Raw genomic sequence first — 7,010 nt, 5'->3', positions numbered from 1 at the left:
ATTCTCATTAGTTATGGGGCACAGCCATAGGAAATGCCTGGAGCTAAGTGATGGAGTGTTATATTCTTTTTTTTAGGGCAATGAGGGTTAAGTGACTTGCCTAGGGTCACACAGCTACTAAGTGTCAAGTGTCTGAGGCCAGATTTGAACTCATGTCCTACTGAATCCAGGGCTGGTGCTTTATCCACTGAGCCACCTAGCCACCCCCTGGATTGTGATATTCTTGGTATAAACCAGAAGACTAGTGTCACTGGATTGAAGAGTACACACAAGGGATGAGGGTATAAGAAGACTGGAAAAGTAGGAGGGAACTAGGTTCTAAAGCACTTTGAATGCCAAAGAGCATTTTATATTTGATCTCTGAGGCAACACAGAACCACTGGAATTTATTGAGTTGGAGGGGAGGATGACATGATCAGAATTTCACTTTAGGAAAATTACTTTTGTGGTTATTTGGAGGATGGATTTAAGTAGTCAGTCACTTGAGGCAGGTGGATCCACCAACAGCTATAGCAGTAGTCCAGGCATGAGGTGAGGAAGAGCTATACTATAGCAATGGCAGTGTCAGAGTAGAGAAGGGAGCATATTCAAGAGATGCTGCAAAGGTGAAATTGACAGGACTTGGAAATGGATTGGATATGGAGGGTGAGAGATAATGAGAAATCCAGATTACTCCTAGATTCTGAGGCTAAGGGCCTGGGAGGAAGGCATTTGCCACTACAGTAAGAGGGAGTATAAGATGGGAGGTTGGTTTAGGGAAAGAGATAATGAGTTCTGGTGACTATGCCACATCACTTCTCACTGGGTAACTTAATTAAATTTCATCTCCGATACTTACTGTCCGTATGACTTAAACACTTCAACTCCTTGAACCTCAGTTTCCTTAGGCATAATATGAAGAGATTGGGCACAGTGACTTCTGAGTCCTTTTAAGTTTTAGATTCATGAGGCTTCACTCATTTCTGGGAAAGTGTTTTCCTTAAGTTTAGTCTTTAATTTGAAAAAAACGTTGGTACAATACCATTTGTAAAGCTGGTCCAAATTCATTACAAGTTATCAAAAGACACTGTAACACAATGTTCCATTCTCTTCCTGTCTATAATATTGTGCTCTGCATCAAGATAAAGCCATGATGGTGACTGCAATTGTCAATGTCATTCCTGAAAGCATTGCCATTGGTGCTAATGGATTATAAGAAGATTTGGGCTGCTTCTTACCTCGACAGACTGTCAGTGTTGGTGCGGCTATTTAAGATGCAATTAAAGTTTCTATGCTGCAGATAATAACAAATAGGATGTTCTCTGTTTGTCTCTCCAACAAAAAGATACTACAAACAGATTCAAGGATTCAGAAGTTTAAAAGAAAACCTTATTACTGTGTGAGCTATGACTTGGCCATATTAATATAGATTTTATCTAAATCACCATAGTTTAGATGTAAAGTATGCTGACAAAAATAGCTGTGATCATTTACACTCCTGTAGATACTGAGTTACCTGAAAACCAAAGTGCTATATGGGAAAGTGATTATTTTAAGGTTAGTAAAGATCTCTCTCTCTCTCTCTCTCTCTCTCTCTCTCTCTCTCTCTCTCTCTCTCTCTCACACACACACACACACACACACACACACACACACACACACACACACACACACAAATACGCGCACATTATGTCCTCCTATTTCTCTTATTCTGCAACTGATTTCTCTAGAAATTATTTGTCACATCCATAGTCTTAATGTCTCTAGAGAATGCTCAGATATTGGGCTTCTTCAAATGGCTAAGCTGCCATTGTGTGATCTCTTCTTGTTTATATCAACAGTTATAACTCTTCAACACATGAAAGCTACAGTTTGGTGATACTGATACCAGAAAGCATATGGTTTACTTCAACAACAGAACATCTCCTTCTGAAGTTGTCCCAGTATAAAAAATGGTAGATTTTGTTCATTTTTATATCTCAATGAAAAGAGAAAAAAGAAAGAAAAAATAAAAGTTCTGATTTCAATTTGTAAACTGTAATTATTCAAACAATGTCTGAGAGAGTCTGGAAGGCATAATACCCATGAGTGTTTAGATTACTCTTAAGGTCATGTATCTTACCCAAGGCTTTGGTACCACTATTCTGGATCCTCAGTTCCATTTATAATAAAATAGAGGGTGGAGGGTTTTTAAAAATTATTATTTTAAATGGAATTGAGGAGATAACATTGTCATATTAATACAGAGGGTGGGCTGAAGGCAACTGGGTAGCACAGTGAATAGAGTGCCAGGTATGAGGTCATGAAGACTCATCTTTGTCAGTTCAAATCTTGTCTTAAACACTTAGTAACTGTATGACCCCAGGCAGCTTACTTAATCCTGTTTGCCTCAATTCCTCATCTGTAAAATTAGCTGGAGAAGGAAATGGCAAAACGCTTCAATATCTTTACAACAAAAATGACTAAACATCAACAAAAACAAAAGAAGTTGCATGACTATACATAACCAATTTCAAATTATGCATAATTCAAAACAAGTCACTTTGGTCTGGGGGAATCATTGATAAGTCAATTGACAAGCATTTAAGTGTTTACCATATACCAAGCACTATGCCAAGTATTGAAGTTTTTTTAAAAAGCGGGGGGGAGGGATTCACAAATATATGAGATGACATGCAGAGAACCATGTTCAATGAAGATAAAGTATAGTCTGACAACCTTTAAGTTTCACAAGACCCTTTCAGAGAGTTCTAGAGGTCCAAAGTATTTTTATAATAATACTAAGATATTATTTGCACTTTTTCACATTCTCTTGTGAGTACACACTAAGGTTTTTGAGAGCCTACATAATCTGTGAATTGAGATTGATCTGGAAGATTGAGGTACTATCTTGTCTGCAGACTTGTAGTTTTGCCTTATCACTAGATGAATCTTTGGCCACAGCTGGACTTGCTATTTCGGTTGTATTTGTCTGGCAATAGCACCAAGTAATTGTCAAAGATCTTTGATGTGAATCTTTGGCAACAAACACAAGTGATACTGAAATATTCAAAGTGCTGAATAACTTTTTCACATCTCAGCATTTATCTTGGAACAACTGTGTTGACATATGATTGATGGTGCAAAAGCAATGGCAGCAAAAACGGCTGCCATTTTGCACCAATCAGGACAGTGTCATCAAACTGTTCTAGTAGTCATTGCATTTGTTTCCCTTCAATAGACTCAGAAAAAAAGCAGTTTCATTTTAAGGGTGCCCTTTATGAAGAAATACAAAATAGTAATTTTATAAAATCTAAAATCTAGACCCTTGGGTTGATTGACTTTTAATATTTTGAATGATGAAATGTGAAGTACCCATGAAGTATTTCTGCTGCTCCATACAAAAGCATAATGATTTTTCAAGGAAAAACTTTTGCAAGATGGTTTGAGATAACAAGCTGAACTAGCCATTCTTTTCCATAGGACATCAGTTTTACCTGAAAGGATAACTGAAAAACAAACTATGGTTCTTCAGGATTGGATATTTGGCAGACATTTTCTTGAAAATGAATTAAGTGAGCCTGTCATTTCAAAGAAAAAAAAACAACAAGAATTTTGTGAACAATCTGTTACTGTGTGTTAAAGCTTCCTAAACCTTAAAGACTTTTCTATTATATTAGCAATTATATCAACCAATGTAATTTTTTGATATTGTATGATGGAATGTGTGACCATTTGGATATCTGTATAAGTCAGTAAAGCAATATTTTCCAAATTACTAACAGAAGATTTTATGGAATTGTGTATGTATAAAAGATCAATTGAAATTGCACAATAGATTTTAACGTAAAAGATCATAAAAAGTTCATCAATAATGTTTTAAGCTCCACATTACAACTAACCTTTAAGATACTACTACTTTTCAATTTTTGTTGTATGACCTCAGTAGAATATTCACAACTGTATACAGTTTATTAAAATTGTCTTTCCTTTTCCAAAATTATATATGTATGAGACTGGATTTTCATCATATATTATAACCAAAACAATGTATTACAGCAGATCGAATGAAGCAGCATGACAAGAACCCAGTTGTCATCTATTAAGCCAGACATTAAAATATTTTTGTAAATGTAAAATTATGTCTCTCTTCTGACTTTGTTCTGATTTGGAAATATATTTATTTTCATAAAATGATATTTATGTTAATAAGTAATGCATTTTTATTGCTATTTTAAGGTAAGTTTTTTAACATAGTAATTTTAATTTTTAATATGGTAAATGGTAATGCCTATATCCCCACAAACCAAAGCTCTTTTGGGACCTAAATAACTTATAAGATTATTAAAGGGTCTTGACACCAACATTTTGAGAACTATTGATATACAAGACAGATTGGAGATTATCTCAGAAGGTCTGAAATGGCTTCATGTAGAACATGGAAATTTAGTTGAAACTTAGAAAAAAAGCCAAGGAAAATAAGAGGAAGAAATGAGGAGGGAGAGTATTTAAGGGAAGGCAAACAGGCAGGGAAAATACCCAGAACAGGGTAATGGAGTGTCTTGTGGGAGGAACAGCAATATCCAGTGACACTGGATAACAGAGTATGTAAAGTTACAAAAAAAACTGAAAAAATTAGGCAAGGGGCAACATAAGTTTGGCTTTGAAAGGCAAAGAGAAGTATTTATTAATTGCCGACTATGTGTCAGAAACTGTATTGAATTCTTGGGACAGAAAGGAAAGTAAAAGATAATCGTTGATGTCAAGGATCTCAGAGTTTAATGGGGGATACTGGTAGAGCCACTTAAGTCTATTGAATAGTCAGGTGTAGTGATCAGACTTGCTTTAGCAAGAAAAACTTGGTAGCTAAATAGAGCATGGACTAGAGGGGAAAGATGAGGCAAAGAGGTCAACTAGTAGACTATTATAATAGTCCAGGCATGAGATAAGAAGGACTAGCAGATAAGGAGGCATGTATGAGAGATATGAAGAATCAATAGAACTTGATAACTGATTAGACATGGAGAATGAGAGAAAGTAAGAACTTAAGGGTGATACCTAGAGTATAAACCTAGGTCACTGGGAAGTTGGTGGTATCCATAACAGTAATAGGGAAACTAAGAAGATGGGAGGATTTGAGATGAAAGATAATAAATTTTGAGTTTAAAATATGTTTAAGTTATAGTTATCCAGTTTCATATGTCCAGTAGGCAGTTGAAGATGTGAGTCTGTAATTCAGGGGAGAGTTTAAGGCAAGATTAAGAGACACAAAAAGATTAATAGACACAAAAATAATCATCATAGAGATGATAATTAAATTAAATATGTTTGGAGTCTGGTGTCCTGGATTTGAAGCCTATCTCTGCCACTTAATATTGTTCATGACCCCTCTAGACTTGTGTTTGAGAAACAAAATATGAAAAATCAGCAAGTTGGACGGGATTGGGGATTCTAAATATTTTACATGTCATGGGTACCTTTGGTGGTTTGTTGAATCCTATAGACACATTCTCTGAATCATGTGTTGAAATGCATTTTAAAAATACATGGAATTGCAAAGGAAAGTAATCATATTGAAGTACAGTTACTAAAAAAAAGTTTATGTACTTCAGGTTGAGAATGTCTGGATGAGATAGTATCTCATGCCTCCACATCAAAAGCTATGACAGCATGTTACATTCACCACATTTTATTTAAACATGGAGGAGGGGTTGCTGAGCCAGTCATTTCATCAATGTGACAATCAAAATAATGACTGACATGTAGATAGCATTTAAAAATTTGTAAGGGATATGTCCTTTTATGCTCAAAACAACCCTTGGAGTTCGATGGGACATATTAGCCCAATTTTGTAGATGAGTCTAAAAGTGATTACCCCGTTTGCCCACAGTCATGCAACCTTTCAATATAAAGGACAAGATTTGGACCCAGGTCTTCCTCATGCTAATCCTAGTATTTTATCCCCTTCACTAGGCCACACATGTTCTAACAGAAGAACATGAAACCTGCTTTTTCTGACCCCAAGTCCAATCTTCTTCTCTCCATTGAACCACACTTACATACTATACACACTATATTTGAATGAGCTAGAACCATTGCTTTTGGTGTTATTTTCAAAGTCCCACTTTTGAGGTTGCACAAAATTGTTCATTCCATTTTCTACTTGGAAATATCGTCAAGCTGTGAACAAACAGGAACTCATGCTGAAACTCCTAATGCTGGCAGGAAAACATCGTGTCCCTGAATTGTATTGCATAAAACCAACTCACGTGATTTAAGCCATAATAATGTGAAGAAAAGTTACAAGACCTATCAGTAGCAGTGGTTACTAAACCACTAACAGTGGTTATTAAAGATGAAACCTTTATCAGCTTAGCAGTATGATTCTCTCCAGCCAGCTTATGTGAATTTCAATAAAATGTGCTTGTTTCTACTGTAATGTGTTCTGTGGCTCTCTTTTCCCAGGCAAGTCTCCAGGTTGGCAAGCTCAAACAAATTTTAAAATAGCCCTTTCCATTTATCATGCACACTTACAGTCAGATTGACATCTTCAGAGCCAAGACTACTCAGTAACTTGTGGGTTTTGGCAGAAGGGCTCATTTCATATCAGCTGTTGGAGTTATTTCCCCCACCTCCCACCTATACACAGCTTTCAATTTGCTTTATCCTGACTCCAACTGTTCAGGCACACTGTTCAGGAAGCACTATGAAAGGATGCCAACTGTGGACAGCTCTTCCAAAGGGCAGATCCAAAGGTAGTCACATCTTCTAACATTTGACATCTTACATTAATAAGGATAGAAAGTGCTTTTTGTCTTTAATCTTTCCAGTCTATACTTGGAAGAATAGATAGACTGCAAATGTTTATTTATTTAATATTGATACAACCCTTTTCACTATTTCATATTTTAATTCTTATCAGTGAGTTCATTCTCTACATACTAAAATTATCTTGAGACCAGATCCCATTTCCCTTTATGCTCTTTGTTGCTTCCCCAAAGTCTGATGTCTCCAAGAAATCACAGAGAGGAAGGAAATAGGGCATACAAATT

This window comes from Dromiciops gliroides, chromosome 3 (genome assembly GCF_019393635.1).
Source record: "Dromiciops gliroides isolate mDroGli1 chromosome 3, mDroGli1.pri, whole genome shotgun sequence".
Lineage (NCBI taxonomy): Eukaryota > Metazoa > Chordata > Mammalia > Microbiotheria > Microbiotheriidae > Dromiciops > Dromiciops gliroides.
This window is presented reverse-complemented; position numbering follows the sequence as displayed.